Source organism: Lissotriton vulgaris, chromosome 2_1 (genome assembly GCF_964263255.1).
Source record: "Lissotriton vulgaris chromosome 2_1, aLisVul1.2, whole genome shotgun sequence".
NCBI classification, from domain to species: Eukaryota; Metazoa; Chordata; class Amphibia; order Caudata; family Salamandridae; genus Lissotriton; species Lissotriton vulgaris.
In genome coordinates this window covers 1,878,245,072-1,878,270,817 of record NC_141687.1, presented here as the reverse complement: position 1 = coordinate 1,878,270,817, position 25,746 = coordinate 1,878,245,072, and the positions used below count along the sequence as shown (strand labels likewise).

The 25,746-nt window shown below is 45.6% G+C and overlaps 1 pseudogene; it reads right to left on the bottom strand.

Moving 5' to 3' along the window:
• Positions 1-826: 826 nt before the first annotated feature.
• On the bottom strand, positions 827-2,896 carry LOC147733464 (zinc finger protein 862-like; annotated as a pseudogene).
• Positions 2,897-25,746: the final 22,850 nt, after the last annotated feature.

Genomic DNA, 25,746 nt, shown 5'->3' with positions numbered 1-25,746 from the left:
CAGGACATCTCCTGCAGTATACCATGTGTTGGGTGCAACGCTCGCACCTCAAGAATAGTATGCAACTCCGATGCTATAATAGAAAGAAAAAAAGTGTTGTTTCCGGAGGAAACACTGTCACTCCAGCAACCAGCAAATGGCCGCAAGCCAGGCAGAGGCAAGCCGTACAGACCTCCCGTCCTGTGGCACAAGGAACCTGGGAGAAGCCCTGTTTGGGAATATGGGGAGCAGCACAGACCACTGACACCAAAATAGTGTGTAAAAGGCCGCTTTTATTGAAACAAGTGCACATCACAATTAAAAGGCCCTTGGCTTGATGCCTTACAAAACTACAACCTCACTATACAAGGTGTTACCTAAGTTACGCTATCCCCACACCTAAGGTTCCCAACTTGACAGCCAACCGCCCCTGCACCTGCTTCCAATGTTCCCTCTAATTTTTTTCCTCTGTGTGCGGCAGTGGAGGGTCTCTGTGCGCTGCAACCATGGCTATGTGCGCCAGGAACCAAACCGCGCGTGTCTGCGGCGCCAAATGGCACTCCAAAATTTTACTTTAAAAAGTGAAAAGATAGTGCATTTTCACACATACAGCACCACAATAAGGGTCTTAAGGGCAGTTTGCAAATTGGATATGCACACCATGACATGAATTGGTTACACTGGCAAGTACACTTCAAGTTTAGAAAAGCACAAGACTTCAATGGTGGTACCATCATAAGATTTTAATAAATATACTTAACTAGAGCTCAGTTCATTGGGTGGGGAAATGTTGCAAGCCTATACAATATCTTATATACACAGTAAGGGAGAGGGCTGTTCAGACAAGTCAAGTGGCATCAGTAGATGGGTGACAGGGTTGCTTCTCACGGCGATCCTTGCCATTTTTCCAGTGCTGATAAACTCGGTCTAGGTCAACTTTCCCATTCAGGAGGTAGGCCTTTGTCCTCATCAGCATGTCCAAATGCTTCTGCTCTAGTCTATTCCTCAATTTGCTCTTGATAGTATTCATGAGGCTGAATCCTCGTTCACAGTCTGCACTAGATGCTTGAAATGTTGCACAGACATCAACAAGCTGAGACACCACACTATACTGAGCAGCATTGCGTACAGTGAAAGTCACCATGTCTTGAAAGGTGGTAAATAACCCCCCCTTAACATGTTCTGCCACCACATATTTATAGTCTCTGTACTGTTGAACAACATCTTCTGGTGTTTCACAATCACCCAGGGCCAAGACATTTTTATACTTTTCAACAAGTCTTTCAATATTCTCAGTCCCAAAATCAAAATGCGATTGTGTGGCTATTGCCTGGATCTCAAAACTTGCCCATTCTTTTAGCTCACCTTCAGGGAACCTTTTTTGCATGTGCTCACAAAGAAGGGAAACAAAAGACAAAATAGGCCCACTGTCAAACTCTTGCCTTTCCTTGTACAACACCATCAGCTCTCTTACATTGCTGCTCCAAAATACAGTGTTCCCCAAATACTGTTGCTTAATTTGGCCAATCTTTGCTCTTGCATACTGTACGGCTTCAACAGTAGTTAAAGAACTTTTTTGGAATAGTTTGCACAAAGATGCAAATTCACCCAGAATGTCATTAAGTACTGCAAGGGAAATATGGTAGTTGGAGTCCGATAGTTTTTTATAACAATATTTAGCAATTGGATCATTCTCCTCAACTTTCTCATGCTCAAAGTACTTAAGAACAGTCTCGTAATTACGAATTAGTGCACCAACAGCAAAATGCCTTGAAAGCCACCGGACTTCATTCAGTGGTCAAAAAGAGACAACTTCACATTCAGTGACCGATGCAATTTCATCCAGCTTGGACTTCCTTGCAGGAGATCTGGAGAACACAGTGTAGACAGTCCTCAATAATGTCTCCATCTCTTTAATCATTGGAACCCTCTTCCAGGCATCATCAATTCCCAAATCTTCTCGATGTGCGACACAATGCTGCTCAACTAGATGAGGAATGGATTGTTTAAGGCGAGTAGCAACACCATTATTCTTCCCCAGCATCACAGATGCACCATCAGATGTGAACATGACCATTTTCATGAGGTCCAGTTCATTGGCAGTGTAGAATTCTTTCACGGCAGTAGTGATAGCCTCAGCATTACAGCTAGTCAGCTTCACTATGCCCCCAAACTGCGTTTTGTGCTCAGTTGATGTTACAGGTCGGAACTTGAAGTACAGGATGAGCATTTTTGTAACAGAAATATCTGTGCTCTCATCAATTATCAAGGTGTGATACAAAGCTTGCCGAAGTTCTGTCATAGCTTCACAGCGTATCACGCTATTGATGGCCTCAAGGAACTCAAAAGCATAGTTCTTGCTCCTCCAGCTGTCTGGTATCTTCACATACAAAGCTAAGTGGTCATGGATGTCTTGTACAGATAACATTGAAGTGTTCATCTTGATTGCCAGCAACACGTTGTTGATGAGAATCTTTATCTCCTCAGGCATAGATCTTTGGCGTTCAACTACTTCCATTCTATTTGCTTTGTCAGTGGCAGTTTCTGTCAGCATTGCCCGTACTCCAAAACCAAACCTGGCAGCAGCACTTCTGCTTCTCAATATCACCAAGGCAGACTCATGTACTTTGCTAAGTAGATGGCGTTTCATGTAGTCCAGTTTCCAGCCATCACTCCATTTCTTCCCTGTGGAAAAGTCCCCAACAATCTTGGCTTCGGCACATGCTCTGCAAATCAAGCCCACATCTGGACTGTATTGAAATAGTTCCCCGAGTTGCATGCGGACCTTGCTTCGTGACTTCTGTGTCTCAGCCTCCACAATTTCCTTCATCCACTCTTCCTTGAATACAAGGCAACATTTCTTCCTTTGTGGTGAAGCACTGCACTCTCCCGAAGTTACAGCTTTGCGCTTGAACATTTCCGTACCCGCCGGTTTGAGCCTGATGTCCCACAAAGCCTGCAAAATAAGGAAACATGGCTTACGTTGACGCCTAGCTCACGAATGCAAACTGTTATACTACAATGTTGAAGATGCACCACAGTTTAACTCAACCCAACAATTACCTCTTCTGCTTGCACTCACGTGCGCCTCTTTTATTGTTTGGGGTTCTGGCTGTGAAACCTGCAACAGAAGAAAACATGGGTAAGTATATATGGTACCACAATGTTGAAGTTGCACCACAGTTTAACTCAACCCAACAATTACCTCTTCTGTCTGCACCCACGTCTGCCTGTGCAATTGTCTTTGTAGTACGGTCTCACGAACCTGCAAAAGAAAAAAGGGTGCAGATTGTGAATCTATTTACCCAGCAACCCCCAACCCAACGAGGAACGTAAACAGAATTACCTTGTCTTTGTGGTACTCGCACCTGATCCCTGTAATCCAAATACCGTACAGACTGGAAACCTACAAGTGAAGACAAGTAAGTCAGCAAACGCCCTAAGAATTACAAACTGTGCATGGGACCAGTCAAGAGGCCCAAGACGAAAAATGACCAAATAATTACCTGGGATTCCAGCCTAGGACAAACAGGGGTATGCCCATGTGTTCCATTATTAGCATCCATTATCTTAAACTGGTCTATAAATCTGAATTCCCAGGGGAAAGTGGCATCACAGAAGGTGTAACACAAAATACAAATTGCAAATGGTTGAGGTGGGTGAACAAGGTAACCCACAGGATGGCTGAGAAGCACACAATCCATCAAAAGATCCCACCTGAAGCTGCTGCAGTGCCGCGCAAAAAATGGTTGACTACGTTCAAGCAATTCAGGCAACCATAAATATGTCAAGCTAACTGAAGAATGATGGACCTGCTGCAGAGAGATCTAAGTTTTGCCTACTGGAAGTTGACTCATTAAGTAGCTGAGGAGGTTAAAATGCCTGATGAAAAGCTGGTGAACCACGCAGATCAAAAATCACATTCAATGTAACTAGGTCAGTGAATTACTGCTTCTGTCAGAAAGCTCATTTTGTTACTTGCAGTTTATAACTTTAAACCCTAACCCTTTTTGAACAGTAAATAAAACATTTATAAAAACGCAGCTTTAAATTTAAAAACCTGCATCAAGAGGAATAACCTTAAATCTTGTTTTACTTGCAGAGATTTTTACATATTCCCCACATCTTTATTGCTTTTGTTCACAAGAAAATTTCACCCTTAGCCATCGAATGCTAATCATAAGTACATTCTGTTCTTAGCTGCCCCTATATTTCAGTATTCTGCCTCCTTGCCACTATTTTTTGTGCCTGCCTGACCTCTGTGCCACTCGTTTTTTTTGGCGCTCGCCTGACCTCTGCGCCACTCGTTTTTGGTGCCCTTATGCCCTCTGCCCCACTCGTTTTTGGTGCCCTTCTGGCCTCTGCCCCACTCTTTTTTGGTGCTTTCTGACCTCTGCTGCCCTCTGCCCCACTCGTTTTTGGTGCCCTTCTGCCCTCTGCCCCACTCGTTTTTGGTGCCCTTCTGTCCTGTGTCCCACGCGTTTTTTGTGTCTGCTGTGGGCTTTTGTTTAAATATTGCTGACAATCAGAGCCCCCTCACGGGCTCCGATTAACAGCAATACTTAAACAGAATGCCAGTCTGCCCTGCGCTTTCCTAACAAAAGCGTAGCCAGTTTCCAAACACAGCGTGTACTTTAGCACACGCTGTGTTTGCAAACTGCCTACGCTTTTGTTAGGAAAGCGCGGGGCAGACTGTGGCATTGCGTTTAAGTATTGCTGTTAATCGGAGCCCGTGAGGGGGCTCTGATTGTCAGCAATATTTTAACAAAAGGCCACAGTCTGCCCCGCTCCCACAGTGCCACAAGCGTCATAATCCCCACAATAACCACCAGTCCCCCGCCCCCCAGCCAAAAAAAAAAAAACACCACTGTCCCCATATCTAAAACAAAACTGAAGCTGCAAGTCTATAACCCAGAATGAGTTCAGATTTAGGAGGAATTGACGAGTTTACAGAAATAGGCTTGGAAACCTATGATAGTTACAAGTTTCTAGGACTTTTTTGTGAATTCCATTTTTGCATTAGCAAATATGTAAGTGCCTATTTGTTCATGAGAGAGAGCGAGAGAGAAAGAGCGAGAGAGAAAGAGCGAGAGAGAGAAAGAGCGAGAGAGAGAAAGAGCGAGAGAGAGAAAGAGCGAGAGAGAGAAAGAGCGAGAGAGAGAAAGAGCGAGAGAGAGAGCGAGAGAGAGAGCGAGAGAGAGAGCGAGAGAGAGAGCGAGAGAGAGAGCGAGAGAAAGAGCGAGAGAAAGAGCGAGAGAGAGAGAGAGAGAGCGAGAGAGCGAGAGAGAGAAAGAGCGAGAGAGAGAAAGAGCGAGAGAGAGAAAGAGCGAGAGAGAGAAAGAGCGAAATATCGCACTGTAAATTCTGGTGAATAAGACAACCCCAGCTTTTTCCATGTAGGGATGTTTTAGAAGATGCTGTTTTTGAAGCAGTTGTGAGTGGTCAGTGCAGATTACAAGCGTAATGCTTCTATTTTACACATTGTGATCACAATAAAGTGGTGACATTGAGTAGGAAGTGGAACACTTCTAAATCTCATACATGTACCCAATGTATGTAAAAACGTCTTGTGGCAGCCAACTGTCTAGCATTATAATATTATAGCACGACCAATGACATTGTGTCCCACATGACCAAATTATGCAGCAGAGCAGAGTTGACTAATTTATGTGGCAAGGAAAGGCAATTATGTAGTCTAATGCTGCACATCTTGTGACAGTATTACTTCATTATTAGGTCATTATTGCACAGTCAGTGGGCTTTCTGGGTAAAGGTTTTGACTCATTAGAACCTGAGTTTGACCCCCAAAAGAACAATGAATAACTGAAAGAAGACCAGGCAGTCAATCTTTGAGAAGGGCCGGCCACAGCGCATGAAAACGCTGCATTTCTCGTAACTTTTGACCCAGAAACATATTTTTGAGATGATACCTCAGTATACTGATTATTTGGTAAATGCAGTAGTACAACACTTATGTGGAAAACGGTGTTGCCGCAAAAATCACAGATTTCCAATGGCCCTCCTCTGCTTTTGTTAAATATCGAAAGGGCCCGAGGTGTTGGCTGCGCCCTCCGATATGAAAAGTGCCGAGTGTGCCGGTCTGCGTGCTGTTAATGAATGTGTGCGCATTGAAATCCTGGGTTTAGTTTAGGCTTTTGGATAATCTTTATACACAAAACAACGCACACACATCCCACCCCTGCGAGTAAGAAGTCAAGGCTTTCAAGGTCAAGTAACAGCTAGATTCAAATATTATTTTGTTGCAGATTGTTATAGCGCAAAATCGACCCGATGGTATTGGAGTACTTGACATGAGCCCCAGTTAAGTTACACCAGGGCACATTTGTTTCTGCTAGGTTCGGGGAGATTAAGTGATTTGCTCAGAATCACAGGAAGCTGAGCCAAGTGAAGTATTTTATGTGCATGAGGTGTTCTTTCCCTACGTGCAATTCTTCTTTAATACTTCTTTGCTGCGACATCATTGTGTACATTTCTTTCCCTTCCACATCCTGATGAGAACTGGGATCTGATAGAGAAATGTGCCTTTTTTGCAATATTGGAAGTATAAAAAAATAGGACTCCATGATGGACTTTATATTGTATCGTAGCCATCTTGCAATTAGTTATATAATAAAATAAGCAGTGGTCAGACACCGGTACTGGCGTTATCAATGCTTCGAACACAAATCTACAAAGCAAATATTTTGAACCATCAATTTATTGGCAAACGTGAGACCTACTGGCTTTGATTGTTTTGTTTACTGCCATTGTTTTGCTGCTTCGTAGAACTGGTGTACTTTATTTCAATTTCGTGGTCTAGTTATACCGACCCCGGCAAGAGCGGAGTGCTGAATGGAGCCCACCGAGATTTGAAACCCACGGGCTGCGCGCCATTCTCTGCAGCAAGATGTTAACCAACCATGCAGTCTTGCATCTATGCCTGTGTCACCGTCCGCCACTGATGCGAGGCTGCGGGGGAGACTGTGTGGAAACGCAGTTAAGTGTCCATGTTAATCGCAGCCCTTTCACGAGCTGCGATTAACATGGATATTTAAACAAAACACTTAATGTCCCCCCGCAGCCTCGCGTTACTAACAAAACAATCCAGCAAGTTTACAAATGTCCGTAAACTTGCTGGATTGTTTTGTTAGTAACGCGAGGCTGCGGGGGACATTAAGTGCTTTGTTTAAATATCCATGGTAATCGCAGCTCGTGAAAGGGCTGCGATTAACATGGACACTTAAACTGCGTTTCCACACAGTCTCCCCCGCAGCCTCGCATTGTGAAATAACTCGCCAGAAACTAAAGAAGTCAAGGGGGCACATAGCACTTACCTCCGCTCCCGACACCCGCGTGATACCTTTCACCGCCGCCTCCGCAATCACGAAATGCCCGATTTTCGCGCCGCGCGCTTTTTAAAAGCGGCGGCGCGAATACTCTCGCGGGATGTGCGCGCTCCACAAATGGGAATGCGCGCTCAGGGGTTTGCAAGTGCGCGCGCGCGCGGGCGCGCGCCTTGCTGGGAACAGTGCCTGCTTCAAGCGAAAACCCTAACACCATCACATATATACCCACTCTGCACACCTGTTCCAATGCAAAGCCAACCCCAAGAAGCCCAGATTGCAAGTTGGGAAAATGAATTTTCCCCAAAAAGAACTGAAAAAAGGGGGGGTGGGCGGGGCAAAAATCTGTCCTGCCTATGACCAGCCACTGAGAATACCACAAAATGGTGGCTGGTAGCACCCAAATGGCGAGTAAATAATCCTTTGGGATATAAAATAGCCCAAACAGCCCAACAAGCCCAAAAGGGGCAGAGCAGATGCCTGAGCCGCTCCCGTTCCCCAAACATCCCGGGAGGCAGACCTCGCTGCGCTCGGCTGCCCCCAAGACCTCCTTGGGGAATATGGGGAGCAGCACAGACCACTGACACCAAAATAGTGTGTAAAAGGCCGCTTTTATTGAAACAGGTGCACATCACAATTAAAAGGCCCATGGGCTGATGCCTTACAAAACTACAACCTCACTATACAATCTGTTACCTAAGTTACGCTACCCCCATCCTTAAGGTTCCCCAACACAACATTTAAAACCTTCAATTCAGTACCCCCTACTGTGACAGTTTAGCTTTTGACCTTTGAACTTTACCCTTTCACCCCTATTGTGACCTTTTAACCTTTGTCTTTGAACTTTGACCTTTACCCTTTCACCTTTGAACGTTCAACCTTAACCTTTACGACTATTAACCTGTCACTAACCTAACTTCCTAAAGCACCTTAAAGATCCTACCTCGTGAACTTGTCTACCCGTTCCCTTTCTGCCTGGATTGCCTCTGTCAATAACGAATACACTTGGCTAAAAAATGCCAACTTGACAGCCAACCGCCAACCAGAAAAAGGGGGGGCACTACCCGTTTTTCTGCCCCCCAAACATAGGTCCCGACAGAGACTCTGCAAGGGAAAACTGCCCCTGACAAACCCAACCCACGAGAAAAGGAAACCCCAGAGAATCCCCCACAAAAATACCTTAGAGTCATAAGATAAAGCCAGCTGCATAAACTTCATGAAAAGACGTCCTGAAACCATGGCCCTTTCCATGCCTTCCTATTGCCTCCATGCGTACAGCCCCCATGCCACACCCCGCGTGTCCAGACCTCAACGGACCTAGCACAACTTGACCATTGGCCAAACTCCAACCGCAACCTCCTCCCCCCCAGACCACCTATCTTAAGAGGGTAGCAGCTACCCCCCCCCCCAGTCTCCCTTCTTGTATACGACCCCATATACTACGGTACCGAGCGGATCCTAAGTGACCCAAAGATTGCCACTTTCCCTTGTCGGTCTTCCCATATTACCAAAATTCCTCCAGTATCGAGACCGATACACTGGAGACCTTCCTCTAAAGCCGAAGCTGAAAAACAACATTAACATTTACGAACAAAATATCTTAGCAACCCTTCCTCCCCACCTGTACCCATTGCTAACCGCATGACATGTCCTATGTACCAAAAACCTCATGCCCACCATGCACTGACCCCATGGAAAGCTTCCCAAGAGTTTGAGTGGCTGCAGCTACCCAGCTATCTCGGAGACGGTGGAAAAGTCGCACCTTCGCCATTGTGACCTAACAAGCCTCTGCCTGGTGCCACCTTTCTCACAGGGAAGTGCCACAAGTCCCTGGGCAACATAAAATTTGATACCTACACCCTACAGCCCTGCCAAGACCTCTCCGATCTGTTGAACCCTTGTTAAAATCTGAATGCATGCTGTCCTAGGGCGGCATTCCCCTAAACTTTACCATACCAATTTATATCCTAAACATATCCCCTTAAAACATCCCAGATGGGTGGGACAAGAACCACAGGTATAATGGTCTCCAGGGCCACACATGCGTAACTTATTAAATAACCTCAGTACCTATGCCCCAGTCACTGTCGTCCTCAAAGGCGGGGGGGCCACCCCAACCCCCAAAACATGTACCCCACTTGCCTGCCTAAGACTACCCTCAGCTGCGGACCTTTCCGCTGTCCTACGTACTAGCGGCTATCCCTGTGTACATGGATGCCAAATCCCCTGTGCCCAACTTCAATCCTCACTCTGGTCTTTCCAACTCCCTTGCACCCTGCTAAGCAGGACAGCACCGAAGGCCTGAGAACCGTGTACGTCTTACCGGATCTCACCCAACTGTGAGCCGGGAAAAACATCAGCGATGTCCTAGCCCTCCCCCATCACATGACGCGCTGATAACCTGCCCTCGAATTCCGACCGGTGCAACCCATCCCAGCAACCAATTCAGCCCCGTACAGGGGCCCACTGTCCGCCCTTTTGGTAACGGGCCCCTGGGCCAGGCCCTGGCTGTCCAAAACACTGTCCCGCACCTTCTGGCAGCCCATGGAATTGGGCTTTGTTGATCCCTCCACTTGCTAAGTATGCCCTCTTTTGCCACAGTACCAATTACTATGTCCATGAGAGGCAACACCGTACTGGGTCCTGCTGCTTTCTTTGTTTCCAAAAGTACTCTGAATGTGCCCCTGAGCTCCCAGCACTGTCCACCCTCCTCTGGCAGTCAGTGGAACCGGGCATATCCTCTCCAATCCCTACACGTACACATGACCGCCATTGTCACCGACCTCAATGTCATACCCCAAGAATGACCATGCCATGCTGCTCAGGCTGTCTTCCATGCTGTGAACTATTCTCCAGGTTCACCCCTGCCTCCCATAAATGTGAAGCCTCCTCTGGCCCCGCTTACCAGACTTGTCAGCTCCAATAGCCCTCAACCAGCCGTGCCTCCCTAGCCACAGCATCATTGTTGAGTAAAAGGTACACATAGCCCCTGTTATCTACCACTATAACATGTGCTCTTCCCCTTAATGCCAGTGCCGTGCTGGGCTCCTTGACTTATATGTTGCCAGGGGTACCCTAAATCATAAACACAAAATCCTCCAGCATGTGCTTTTGCCGTTCTGAGCCACATGTCTGTCGTGTTGTTAATGGTACCCCAAAAGTCCACTCTGAGCTCCTCTGGCCTGCCCAGCAACCTCTGGCAGCCCTTGGAACCAGTGCTAAAGCTGTTCCGGTCATGTAACCATAACGTTGCCCATGCTACCGCAAAGGTCAACCCCAAGCTCCTCCAGCCTGTGCTATAGCCATTTTGGGCCACGTAGCTTTTAAGGTTCCAATGCTACCACAAAGGTCACTCTGTGGGGCATGTGCCAGTGGCGTACTGTCTGTTATGTTGCTAATTGAACTAAACCTGTTTTCTCTTATCATCATCATTAACCAGGCCACCATGGCCTTAGGCTCCATCTCACCGGCCTGTCTTGACAGCCCCCGACCTGGGTCCAGCTGTCTGCTGTGGTGCCCAATGCACACCAAAGCTGAACTCCGAGCTTCACAAGCCTGTGCTATGGCCATTCTGGTCCAAGTATCTTTTAGGTTGCCAATGCTACCACATAGGTCAATTCCGAGCTCCTCAAACCTGTGGTATGGCCGCTCCGGGCCACTTATCATTTACATTGCCCAATGGTATTCCAAAGTCAACTCTGAGCTAATCGGGCATGTCACAGTGCCATACTGGGCCACTTATCTGTTATGTATCACCATTAGTAACCAGGCCTCCATGGCCTCCGGCTCCATCTCACCATCTGTATGGACAGCCTCCAACCTGGGTCCAGCTGTCTGCTCTGGTGCCCAATGCACATCAAAGCTTTATCACCACCATAACCAGGCCTCTGTGGCCACAGGATAGATCTCAATGTCCTAAGATTACAGCCCCACAACGTGTCCATCAGTTAGCTCTTGTGCTCCCTTGAACTCAAATCACCCCTAACCTCAATCGTGTTGGCTGTAACACCATGCTAACTAGGCCTCACTGGGCACCGAATCCGTCGTAATGGCTCAGACGCCATATGGAAAAAAAAACATGACTGTCCAATGCGATACGTTCAAGCGAGCTGCCCAAATGCACCGCCAGCTACTTAATACATCTCTACTACTCTCTGGATGAAGATATATTTGCTGTAGTGGCTCTTTGTGAGACACTTGAATTTCTTACAGTCTCTATCACTTCACTTATGTAACATTGATGGCAGGTATCTACAATGAGGTTATCCTGTATGTCCTAGAATCTTGGTAAGAATTACTGTATCACAAAACAGTAGATCGATTGGATTCACTTACTATAGATAAATAGTAAACACATTTTTCCCAGATGTATCTTACTGGGTTATTTCTATTGGTTGCTATTCAGAGGCCTCACCTGAAAGAAAGACTGGGGTTGTTCCCTGATCTATTCATATGTACAGCTAAGATACACTGTCAAATTACAAAACGACTAGATGATTCGCTTTTCCTTCCCTCCCATTATTGCCTACTCGTGAGCAGTTTCCCTTAAACCCCTGGTCATTGACGACGTTTCTGGTAGTATACCTCTACTCTCCCAATTATTTAAAATACCAAATGACTAAGTGTATTAGGAATTTCCCCCCGTCCACATGCCTGCTGAATTTACTTGGAAAATGTTGTGAACCAATTGGCCCTTCAGTACCTCCTGCTAATTATCCACTACTAAACTCTAGTAGGTTGGGTCGGGACCATCCATGTGTCCGCCCCCATGCCTGGCAACCTCTTCTGCCTACCCTTGTGCTTAACTGCACATCTTCAAAGTACTTCGACTGCATCACAGGACACAAACTCTCATCCTTTGAACCTGTGACCCAAAAATGGCACCTCACCTTGAACCTGTGACCAAAAAAAATGGCACAACACCTACTCTTTGTACCAGAGCACTCTACAAAGCGCTTCACCTTTATCCTATTTCTGAGACAATTGCCGCCAGGGGGAGTTCTATGCCCCTTGGCCTGGTGCACCGCCGAAGCTGTACGGCGCCTACGTGGGGCAGTGATCTTGCGGTCCACAACCTCCTTCCAGCCATACCCTACCCTGAAGACTGCTGTCCTAGTCGATTTTCGCCAAGGGTAGTACCGTCACCCTTGGCCGTGTGCACCGCCGAAGCCAATGGGGCGTACGTGGGGCAGTGATCTTGTGGTCCACCACCTACCAGCCATACCATACCCTAAAAACTGAGTTCCAAGTTGATTTTCACCAGGGGGAGTACTGTCATTCTTGGCCGTGTGCACCGCCAAAGCCGATGGGGCCTACTTGGGGCAGTGATCTTGTGGTCTACCACCTTCCAGCCATAACATACCGCAGAAGCTGCTTTCCTAGTTGATATCCGCCAGGGGGAGTACCGTCCCCATTGGCCTGTTGCACCGCAGAAGCCGTACGGGGCCTACGTGGGGCAGTGATCTTATGGGCCCCGATGCTCCAGCCTGGCCGTACTGGGCCCAGCCTTCTCTTCACCACGGGTTAATGGAGCCTTACCGTGCCCTCCTGTGTCGGGAAAGCTCCAAAAGTGAACCCGCCACAATATATGGTCCGGTGTGCTGGTCCCTGCCTGTATCCCGATATGTCTATTTCCCGGCATACCGTGTGGAGAAACATACCCCCTTTCCTAAATACCTCAACATCGGGCTTGCAAGCTTGCCCAAATTATACGCAAGTTTCCCAATGTCATCTCTAAGCCCCCCCCCACCGGCTGGCACACAACCTCTGGCCCCCTCACTGGCCTGTGGTCCCAGAATCCCACCTAACATCTATACCCTCCCCTGCCTTTATTCGGTTCTCCAGTGCCCTGACTGCTTCTGCCTTCTCATGGGCTTCGCACATAGCGAATCAGCGCACCTCCGTCTCAGGGGCTAGCCGGCACTGCCCCCGCTGTGCCTCGCTATCCACCTGTGCCCATCTATTAGCATACTCCTCCGTCCCCTGAACATTGGTGGCCCCGGCTCCACCTGTTCCAGCCCACTGACACTGTCTGGTTATGGCCCCCCAGTCCTCTTAGCTTTTTGAGGGGGTGGCCTTGTTCCCCAGCCCGTTCGTGCTGGGGGGGAGGTGGTCGTGGTCTTCCTACTCTCCGCGGGACAGCACCACTTGGGGCCTCATCCTGCCTCCTACCATTACGAGTCGGGCATCCACCTTAATTTCTGCGTCACGCATCTGCCGGGCCCCTGCCCACTTCGGACTCATAGTCACTGGGGCCGGGGGGGGAGGGGCATGGTCAGCATGTTCTACGCGGGCCGGGAGGCAAGAGCACCCATCTCCTTGCTTGCGTCAGTGTCCCCACGTCTATCGCCCCTCCCCCACCCGCGCTGTCCCACCTTGTTTCTCGCTTCGCCGCCCTCCAGGAGGCTGGCTGACACAGCAGTAGCAACCCTGAATGTTCTAAGCGGGCTGGGCGGCAAGAGCGCCTGCCTCCTTGCTCGTGCCAGTGTCCCCGTCTACCGTCCCCCATCCTACCTTATTTCTCGCTCTGCCACCCTCCAAGAGGCTGGCTGCCACAGCAGCAACCCTGCTTTCGTTCCGGTGTGCAGGGCACGCCATGCCCACTCACGCTTCGTCAAGCCCTCTGGTTTGCTGGAGGTCATGTCAGCCCGCCACTCCCAAAATTTGGAGTGCGGCCGTGATCTTGTCGGCAGAGTGGGAAGTCATGTACACCTCCCCGCCGCTTGAATGTAGCACTTGCTACTACCTCTGAACCAATGTGCCTGAAACAAAAGAAATCTAACTCACTGTAACGAAACCTAAACCCCTCTATGAAAAAATATGTCCTGCCTATGACCAGCCACCAGGAATACCACAAAATGGTTGCTGGTAGCACCCAAATGGCGAGTAAATATCCTTTGGGCTATAAAATAGCCCAAACAGCCCAACAAGCCAAAAGGGGCAGAGCAGACGCCTGAGCCGCTCCCGTTCCCCAAACATCCCGGTAGGCAGACCTCACTGCGCTCAGCTGCCCCCCAAGACCCCCACCTACCACATAGCGGCAGACACATGCCCCTCCCCCTTACCTGAATCGACGGCTCATGCAACATGCCAAAAGAGAACAGGGAAGCTGTCCTTCTCCCGTCAGTGGCGTAGCAAGGTCAGGTGGTATCCGGTGTGGTAAATGACAAAATGGCAAAAATATGTGTTATTCTGTAAAAAGGAAGCGACCCCTTGGGCAAGGGTCGCTTCCTAGGGGGCAATATTTAAATCAGACTTTTCTGCCCCCCTTGGGGACATATCAGCCGTTTTTTGGCCGATTGTGGACCCGGGGGAAGGGGGGGGTGGAAAAGCCCACTAGAGCCAGGGATTTGTTTTTAGACAAAATCGGAAGTGACCCCTTGGGCAAGGGTCACTTCCATGGCCCCTAAAATTTTAATAAGTATATTGTTATTTTATTTGGTCTGTCTGCCCACGGGGGGGGCAGAAAACCCCACTAGACACCAGGGAATCTACTTGTTTTTAAATGGAAGTGACCCCTTTGGAAGGGGTCACTTCCAGGGGGCCAAATTTATTTGAAAATATATTCTGCCCTCCCCCCCTGGGGTCAGATAGCCTGTTTTTGGGCGTTTCTGGCCCGGGGGGGGGGGGGGCAGAAAAGCCAACTAAAGCCAGGGAATTGTTTTTTTTTTAATTGGAAGCGACCCCTTGCTTCCCGGGGCCAAATTTTTTTTCAAAGTATATTCTGCCCCCACTGTGGGCAGATCGGTTTGTTTATTTGGCCTTTCTGCCGGGGGGGGGGGGCAGAAAATCCCACTAGACACCAGGGAGTGCTTTAAATTTTAAATGGAAGTGACCCCTTGGTCAAGGGTCGCTTCCTTATGGGCCTAAGACTTTTCTGCCCTCCCTCCCCCCACCCCCCCACCTTGGTGACAGATTACCTATATTTTTGGCATTTCTGGCCCGGGGGCAGAAAAACCCACTAGTGCCAGGGATTTAAAAATAAATAAATTGGTTGCTTCCAGGCGACATATATTTGTTTATGTGTATTCAGCCCGTTTATTTGGCCTTTCTGCCCCCATTGTGTAGTGACATAGCCTGTTATAATGTGTATTGTTTTTATTTCCTATGAATTGTAATGTTTTATTTCCCCCTTTTTTGTTCTAGTTCAAAGCTTTTGCTCTTTAGACAGTTGCAGGTTGCGGTTTCGTTACTGGTGGCCCTGCTGTTTGTGTAGTTGCATGTGTTTGGTAAGAGACTTTTTTTGTATAATTACTATGTAAATGTGTTTTTGCAAAGTGTGTAATAATACCAGTATGTTTGGTTTCTGTTATTTGAGTGTCCAAAATGTTTTGCATTTGTGCTTTGATGTGTATTTTGTTTGCTGTAGATTAATTGTTTTTTTTCTTCTTTCTAGTGGGATATTGTTGACTATTTGCTGTGTCTTTGCAGAGTAGGTGCTTTAAAAAAAAAAAATATTTTATGCAAGGAAAAAACAGCAAATACAAATCAAGTATTACAAAGTATTTCAAATAATTAAATAAATTCATCAAAAACGATCATAGTAGTACAAATCAAGCCTAAAGCATCGCCATTTCCTAAATCCATTCTGTAATGGGTGCCCATATCTTTGCTCCCATAACCCTCCTCCTTATCCCTTTAGTTTTATAAATGGCCAATTCCAAATTATACATTGACAATAGTCTTTCGCGCCAACTAAAAAAAGAGGGGGGGTTGGGATTAATCCAATCTCTTGTGATTCAAGCTCGTATCACAGCCATACAAATAAAAAGAAAACATGTCGTAGCTTTTGGTCTTGGGTGACCCAAAGATCTCGAGCTACAGCCGATCAATACCAACTCCTCACCGGTTATACTAATCGTGCGTCCCAAAATTACACCCCAAAAAATTTCAATACGAGAAAAGAATTCAGAAAGTTTGGGGCATTGAAAAAACATATGTACCGCATCAGCGGCGGGTTGACCACATCTGTTACATTTAGTCCCCATTGTCGTGCTCCATTTAGAGATCTTCCTAGGGGTATAATATAAATCATGTATGGACATAAAATATTGTGATCTCATCATCCCCGTTATAAGAACTCGATTGGCAATCATAATAGATTCAAAAATGTTGATTTCAGGTATCCCAAGCTTATTTACCCATTTTAATTGACAGTCTTCCAAATCATCCGGAAATTCCTGCATCAACACGAATAAAATAGGCCAATTGATCTCTTTTTCGACATATGCTCAATGAAGGGGATTTTACTCATTTGATGTTCTAATGATGGTCATACATTCTGTAAAAAAACTACGGATTTGTAGGTATTTAAAAAAATCATTTCTTGATAAAGCAAACTTCATTTGTAAATCATTAAAAGAGACTAAATTACCTTCTTTAAACAAATCCCCTAAGCAACAAATTTCTTTAATACCCCACCTAATAGCATTTTGATCCCGAAAAATATAGGGTAGTAAATCAGGTGCAGTAAAGGGTGTATATACATTTAATTTTGATATACCCAGATGTCGCCTAACTAATTTCCATACTGCATGTGCCGCTTTTAAGATCTTAAATTTGGTCTTCTTGAAGTAGCTAGGTTCAACTACCTTCAAGAGACATCCTTTCATCTCTTCGCCCATAGCCAGTTCGTAGATTGATGGAGTATTGCAAAAGGGATACGAGCTTTATCCCCAATTATAAGTGGGCTAATGGGTTGTAGAGACGCTGCAACATAATGGAATAGAAAGTAAGGAATAATCCACCCGCGTGCTCTTTAGGAAGAATCATCTTTTTGTGAGCTCTGTGTTGCCGTTTATAAGCCCACAAAAATCTGGAGATTGCCCTCTCTAATTTTTTTAAACAGACAAGATGAAATTCAATGAGTATTGTACGAAACATATATAAAAATTTAGGTAGAATCAGCATTTTTAGTGGAATCGCTCTGCCATATAAAGATAGGTAAAGATGGTCTAATCTTTCTAATATCACATTAATTTTAGCTACTGCCGGATTAATATTCAGTTCTGGGATATTAGAGACTGGGAGTGAGATCTTAATTCCCAGATAAGTAACTTCTTGTACGGTTGAAATGGTACTGGGCGGGTTATCTCTAACATACAAAATCTGAGTTTTGGATAGATTTAACTTATACCCAGAGAAAGACCCAAACTGCGCCGCTAGATCATTAATAGCTGGAAGTGCATTTTCGATATCTGTTGTGACTACCACAATATCGTCCGCATAGGCAAGGGCTCGATAATCTGTATGGGCTAAGTGAATTAGTTTTATGTTTTCAGCAAGATTTAAGCAATTTAAAAAAGGATCAATATAAAAAGCAAAGAGTAACGGTGAACATGGACACCCTTGCCGTGTGCCAAGGGTAATTGAAAATGAAGAGGATATTTGACCGTTCAGACGAATAGAGGCAGTAGGGGAATGATACATAGTTTTTAAGGCTGTTAAAATACCTGGGCCCAGTCCCTTTCTAGCTAAAATGTCCCACATATATGCCCAGGCAACCCTGTTGAATGCTTTCTCGGCATCCAACAGGGTTACACCAATAGTGGAGCCGGTTGCCTGAACCCAATCCAAAAATGTAATCAAGCGGCGAATATGGTCAGTTGTGTCGCATGCGAGAATAAACCCATGTTGGAATTTTGACACAAGTGGTGTAAGGATTCTAGAAAGGCGTGAGGCTAAGATCTTGTAGTAAACATTGCTATCCGTGTTGATCAATAAAATGGGTCGAAATGAGGACGGGAGCAAGGGAGTTTATCTTTTTTAAGAAAAACAGTGATTACTGAATCTTGCCAGGAGGATGGAGCCTTTCCTTTTTGAGCCTCCGTAAAAAGTATGGTCAGTTCTTGTTTTAAAATATTTTGAAAAATCCTAAAGAACTCGAGAGGAATAGCGTCTGGGCCAACAGCTTTACCTGACGCTAATGACATTAGCGATAATTCTATTTCTTCCCAAGTAATAGGGGTGTCCACTTGTTCAGACTCTTCTGATGACAAAGTAATATTGGGTAGACAATCAATGATATCTATCTCTATTAATATCTTCTGTATATAAATTGCGGTAGAATTCACGAAAGACCCCCAATATATCCGATAGATTATCATATAACTGCCCTGAGTTATCCATGATCTTATCTATATTTGCGGATACCGTCTTCTGTCGAAGTCTTTTGGCTAACAGCCTACCTGAATTTTCCCCCACCTCATACATCTCTGATTTAAAGGCTGCTATTTGTTGAGCCAATTTCATGGCAAAGCTTTGATGAATCCTAGCTTTCTGTACAGCTAAGTTCTTTAAAATTTGCTCAGTGAACATCCCTCTACTGCATGCCGTCATTAACTGGATTTCGATATCTCGCAGTTTGACCATCTCGATATCGTCTGCCTTCCTGATTTCACGCTGTTTATTTATTGAGTAACTTAGCGTTTCTCCCCGAACCCCTGATTTAAAAGCGTCCCACACAATCTCAATTGATGCTGAGCCTTGATTAATCTAAAAAAAATCAGGGATCCACTTCCCCATGTGTTCAATGTAGAGGGGGTCGAAAAGTAGCTTCCGTTCAAAAGACCACAGCTTAGGAGATTGTCTAAAGTTAATATCTAAATCAAGAATAATAGGGTTGTGGTCGGAAATTAGTTTAGGCAAAATTTCAAGCTTTATATTTTTAGCAGTGTTAATGTATCCAGCAGTGGGAAAAAAATAATCTAATCGGAAATGTTTCTGGTGCGGAGAAGAATAAAAAGTGCTCCCAGGGGTGCCCCCTCCCTTTAAATATCGTACATCTACTAGCCCAAATTAATCGATGATCCCTTTAGTGGCCTTAAAAACGTTTTTTTTCTACCACCATACAGACAATTACTAGAAATGTCATTTCCCATCCAGATGTAGGTTAAAATCCCCACATAAAAGTAAGGGAGATGGCCCCAGTGCTAATTCAACACTTAATTGGTTCAGCATATCCGGATCATCGGAATTGGGGCCGTAGATGGAACAGATAGTCATCAGAGTGGCCTCCAGCCGTAATTCAATAATTACCAATCGCCCCAACGGATCTTCTTTAACCGTTTACTAGACCCTACCCCATACCTTTTTAGGTCTTGCTTATCCCATTCCGCAAGGAATGGATAGGGGAGAATTATAGTGGGCAAAATAAGTTCTCAAACCATCGGCGGATTTCAAACAGTTCACGTGAACACAAGAACGCACTTTTCCCTCGGTCCCGAGCCCCCTGCCTCCGAGAACTTCACTTCAAAGGGTTCTGCTCCCCCGCCCACTGCTTCACACTTCACGGCCGCCAGGCTGTTTCTCCCATTTCTCCTCCTCCGCCCCCTGCTTCACACTTTTCACGGCCGCTAGGCCGTGTCTCGCATTTCTCCTCCCCCCCTCCCCACAGCAATGCCAAGAGCTTGCCTTTTACTTTCAGGGTTTTCCTCTTACTTTATTTCTTTCTATTCAGTTCTTTCTGTTCTATCTTTCACTTTCTCTCTTTCTTGTTATACTGTGTCATCGGGATTGAATATCTGATTGGCCAAGACAGACGCACTGTTGAGATCCTGTCCAATTATGGTTTTAACAGCTCGTTCGGCGGCGTTTTCATTTTCTTTTGGGTTTTTTATATTATGATTTATTCATGGCCTTCATTGTATGCACTTGACAGACTCATGAGGGTCTTTGCATAGCTGCCAGTCATTTGTTCTTTTCACTGTATTTGTTTGGTAACATCTGTTTTTCCTCCTTACGAGCAATATGGAAGCCAGACCCTCAATTATTTTCAGTAGCTGTCTGGACCTCTGTGTGCTGAGCCCAGCCCAACTTACACCCAGTGTGAACCCGGACCCTCGACCCATACGATGTGCAGGGAACCGAGGGCTGAACATACGCCATGCCGAAGATTCATTTCCGATCAACATCTGGGGATGCACTGTCGCGCGTGCATTTAAACAAAGGCAATTTTACCTTGAATACAGTGTCTACAATACTTTTTCGACTGTATATGCATTAAATCATATTGTACAAAAGGCCTGGCCATATGATTTGTCTGCTTGAAAGTAACACGCGTACTGCATTATTTCAAACTTGATTGGTAAAGGTCCCTTTACACAAACATCTGAACGATAGGTTTCAAAGGGCTGTAAGCATCATCCATTCCAATACAAATGCGGGTGGAGTCAGCATGCTCGGATTGGATAGCTAGAGCCCTCCATATAAGCAGCATAATGGTCTTTTTTGTACAGGGACTTTTCAAATTGCTACCCCTGTTTTCCATGGCTACAAGCTTGCGTGCATGTGCGCGTGAACGCGCGCAGCGCCAGCTTGCTCCATGTCACCGTGTTGCGCCCCTTCCCCCACGTATTCCCAGCCCTTTGACGCTTCTGCCGCACTCCAATTGCTTCCCTCTCCCGTGGCGTTTGTAATCCTGCCCCCTGCGTTGCCCCCTCACCCTCATACTGTGCTTGTGTCTTTGTTTGACTAATAAACCCCAATGCTTGTTCTAGTCGCCGTGTAAATTGTACTGCCTCACACTGAGCATGCCACTGCAAAGCACTCGGCTGCTCAGCAAAAATGTGCCTGCTAAACTTAGCATTATCCTAAATGTTTATTTACAGTGTACTACCTGCATGGTAAGAATTTCTGATTCAAGACTGAAGTGTATTCTGGAATATCATTTGTTTGACCTCATTTCTATGCCTACACCCAGTTACGTTATATTCACAACTTCTACACTGTAATGTTGCGTGGCGGAATCCCCTTTTTCCCAAAATCATGTAATTCACAGTTCCTGACCCCAATTAAAGTGTAGCCTGTAAAGTTCCCCGTTTCCATGAGGAGTGCTTCCATTTATTTACCTGTTAAAAAACAAGTGCTGGCAACCTGATGCACATTAAAACAAATCATGCATACGTCTTATAATCTTTTTCAATCTTGCAGCTTGACTTGATCCACTGTTCGAGAAAACTTTGTCCCACTTGCATAATTTTAATGACACCATAATTAACAGTGCTGTTCATCGTCCATTTCCGTTTTCGAAACACCACATTAACAGACGTGGACATTCTGATTATGTAGTGTTTTATTGTCACTATTGTTTAATAGCAGGTCCTCCTATAAACCACGTCTCTGCTGTGTTTATGCTTTTGAAGCATTGAATAGTTATTTTTAGAACAAATAACAAAGATTATGACCAATATGCCAGTCTGAACCAAGAAGAACATTTATTCACAGTTTGGGTCCAATAACTTGAGAAATATGTTGGACTTTTTCTGTGCTTTTTGTATTAGCTCGATGTGATAGATTTGAAGATACCCTTCGATTGAAGGGTGTCCTTAAGGATGTTCTATTTAATGGTTTAAGAGTGTATGTAACAAGTAGCACCACTAAGACCTGCTGTCTTAATGATGCGCCTCTTACTCTTAGTCTGAAATCTATCTACTGTTTATACTATACACTCGTACATTTACAGCATCCTATTCATTCATAGCATTAGGTTGTTAACCAAACTACTCACTTTCTTTAATTATGCTCATTGACACCTGGCTTTTTCGGAAGTAGAAATGCAGAACCAAACTGGAGTTTTGACATAATAAACTGCAGCGATTTAAGATTTCAAAACTAAGTACTGTGCTTGTATTGCTCTACGACAGACACAGGAAGCAATCCCATTAAAAACCACAGGAACAAGTGAAACCTCGTACTGTTTCGTTGCTCACACAAATGCATTTTACATTGGTGTATAAATATATTTTGAAAAAGTATCCCATTTAAGATATTTCAAATGATATTGGTAGGAACTGAGGAATACTACACCACCAGTCTGATTATGTGTCTGGTCCACAGAGCTGCATGAATCTTGCAGGAAACATGATGTTGGATTAATATAGAAACAGGTATTGAGAGAGAATAAATCAGTGTGTGCATATGTGTCGAAAGGTACAGTAGAGTGTATGCTTTTCAAAGCCTCAAAATGATTGAAATATCATGTCCAGTTTGCTTTATAGTCTTTGGCGGTTTTTCTCACATGTGCAGGTCTTACTCACTTTTATGCTTTAGGCTTGAAGCTTACCGGCAGTCATTGTTTCGTTGAGTCACTCGCGCCTATTGTGAGTTTTTTTCTGGTATGGCATACACATGGAATTTGTAATGTTTCAGCATATGCATTTCTGTGTTTAGATTTCAGTGAAAGCATGCATTTTGTAAAGGAAATATTGGTAGTAGGAGTAGATATCCAGGTCTTTGTAAAATTGTATTTTGTCCATTTTTTAAGTTAAGGCTTCTTTGTTACGATTAGGGCTACTGGAAATATGTGGCAATGGAGGTTAAAATAAAAGAAGAATTATACTGTTTAATGCAGCATATTTCTTGAAGTATTGTCATTTTAAGACTGATTAATACTGTGTGAGCAATCGTCTTCACCTTGTTAGTTTTAATTTAAAGTCGGAGTAAAGCAGTCCACAACATAAAGGTGATTTTTGATAAGAGCTAGAAATATTTTTTGTTGATATCTGCAAAGTATGCGCAAATGGTGGATTATGTGCAAGTGGTAAATTCACAATTATGCAGAAAATGCCAAGGCCACAGAATCCCATACTCAAGTGGCCCTGATCCACCACCACCCTGTCCACCATCACCCTGTCCACCATCACCCTGTCCACCATCACCATGTCCACTTTCACCCTGTCCACCTTCACCCTGTCCACGATCGCGTCCACCATCACGTCCACCACCAAAACCATGTCCACCTCCAACACGACGTCCACCTCCAACAGCATGTCCACCTCCAACACCACGTCCACCTCCAACACCACGTCCACCTCCAACACCACGTCCTCCTCCAACACCACGTCCTCCTCCAACACCACCACGTCCACCTCCACCACCACCACGTCCACCTCCACCACCACCACGTCCATCTCCACCACCACCACGTCCACCTCCACCACCACCTTCACCACCACCACGTCCACCTCTACCACCACCACGTCCGCCACCACCATCACCACGTCCGCCACCACCACCACGTCCGCCACCACCACCACCATGTCCACCGCCACCACCACGTCCGCAACCACCACCACGTCTGCCTCCACCACCACGTCCGCCTCCACCACCACGTCCGCCTCACCACCACCACGTCCGCCTCACCACCACCACGTCCGCCACCACCACCACATCCGCCTCCACCACCACCACCATGTCCGCCACCACGTCCACCACCACGTCCGCCACCACCACCACGTCCGCCACCACCACGTCCGACACCACCACCACGTCCGCCTCAACCATCGCGTCCACCGCGTCCACCACCACCTCCACGTCCACCACCACCTCTGCGTCCACCAGCACGTCCACCACCAACACCACAGCCACCCCCTCCTCCACGTTCCACGTCCCCCTCCTCCATGTTTCACGTCCCCCTCCTCCACGTTCCACGTCCCCCTCCTCCATGTTCCACGTCCCCCTCCTCCACGTTCCACGTCCTGTCCCCCTCCTCCACATTCCACGTGCCCCTCCTCCACGTTCCACGTCCACCTCCTCCACGTTCCACGTCCACCACCTCCTTCACGTCCACCACCTCCACCACGTCCACCACCTCCTCCACGTCCACCACCTCCTCCACGTCCACCACCACCACCACGTCCACCACCAGCAGTAACCCACTTGCATATCTACATCAAATAAAAATCTTCTGGCTGCATGTTACATGGTTTGCTTTGCAGGAGACACATTAACCATCTATGCAACTTTTATACAAAACTGGGTCTAAACAACATTCAGATTTTTCCAGAAAATGTGTTAACCTCGAGAGTTCTCTCCATTATTATTATTATTCCATGAGATTTAGCTTGCACACAAAGATCTCTGCAGGAGGTGCCTTAACCCCCATAAGTTATTTAAAAATGCAGACAGCGCAACTATTTAATTATAACAGATTCACCACCATGTTTCTTCTCACTGCCAGTTTCTTAGTAGCAACATTTAATAAAATATATATGTATAAATTGAGGCCCTGATTTTGCGTTGTGATTGCGTCACCTTTTGGGCAAAACCCAGATGCAAAATCTAATTTGGTAAGTCTCGCAGTGCGCTCAAATGTACTCTTGATAAACCTGCTAAACGTGTGTGAGGTCTTAAGATCTGATGCCTCTTCCTGTGATGTTACTTTGTGATGCCATGTGCCGTTACATCCCGCGCCATGACGGCACTTGGATACTGGCTAACTTGGTTAGTCCTCACTCTATCTATCTATCGCCCTCACTCTATCTATCTATCGCCCTCACTCTATCTATCTATTTATCGACCTCACTCTATCTATCACCCTCACTCTATCTATCGCCTCTATCTATCGCCATCTATCTATCGCCCTCTATCTATCTATCGCCCTCTATCTATCTATCGCCCTCACTCTATTTATCTATCTATCGCCCTCAATCTATCTATCACCCTCCCTCTATCTGTCTATCGCACCACCACAGCATCACTCAGGGGCACCACAGCATCACTCAGGGGCACCACAGCATCACTCAGGGGCACCACAGCATCACTCAGGGGCACCACAGCATCACTCAGGGGTTCCACAACATCACTCAGGGGCACCACAACATCACTATGCACTACAACAGCATCACTGAATGCCACAGCATCACTCAGCGCCACCACAGCATCAATCTGTGCAACCATTCAATAACAACTGGTTCAAATATGTTCTCTCAATGTTTCAAGCTTTATTACAAATGTCACAAAAAGATGTTGTTATTTCACTTCTGTTGTTGAATTTTCGTCACAATAAAATACACTGAATATAATCTTCACAAAAGTTATTTACAAAAGTTTATGCCATTGCCATTATAAATTACAATAACTTTTATTAAAGTATTAATTATTTAAAAAAATTAAAAGCCATTGTTATTTGTAATATCAATACATCTAAGTCACGTAAATACAAAACATGTTGCATTACAAATGCTATAGGTGTCACAGTTGCTAAAGTTACAAGTATTGGCATTGCAAATGACAAAGCGATTAATTTCGCTATTTTCAAAACCAACACATAAATTAAAAAAAATTCATTTACAATACCAATAGCTCAAACTTTCCTAATGCGAGACCTATTGCATTGCAAATGCTTGTTAATATAGCAACTCCTCTTGTGATAGAGCCCTGCCGAGTGCATCCTACTAATTCTAATCCTAAATCTTTAAACCAGTTTCTGTTCTTCCAGGGTATATGGGTTTCTTGGATACACAAGCCATCAATTTTCATAGTTTTTAGTATTTGAGCCATTATACCCCTTTTCCTTTTGTCATTAAGACCACAAATATTCCAAGAACATATTATAAATCTACCCATCTTCAAATCTAAATGTAAATGTAGCGTAAAAGACAAAGCAGGCAATGGTCATTATAGCGGCAGCTACGACATCAAAATA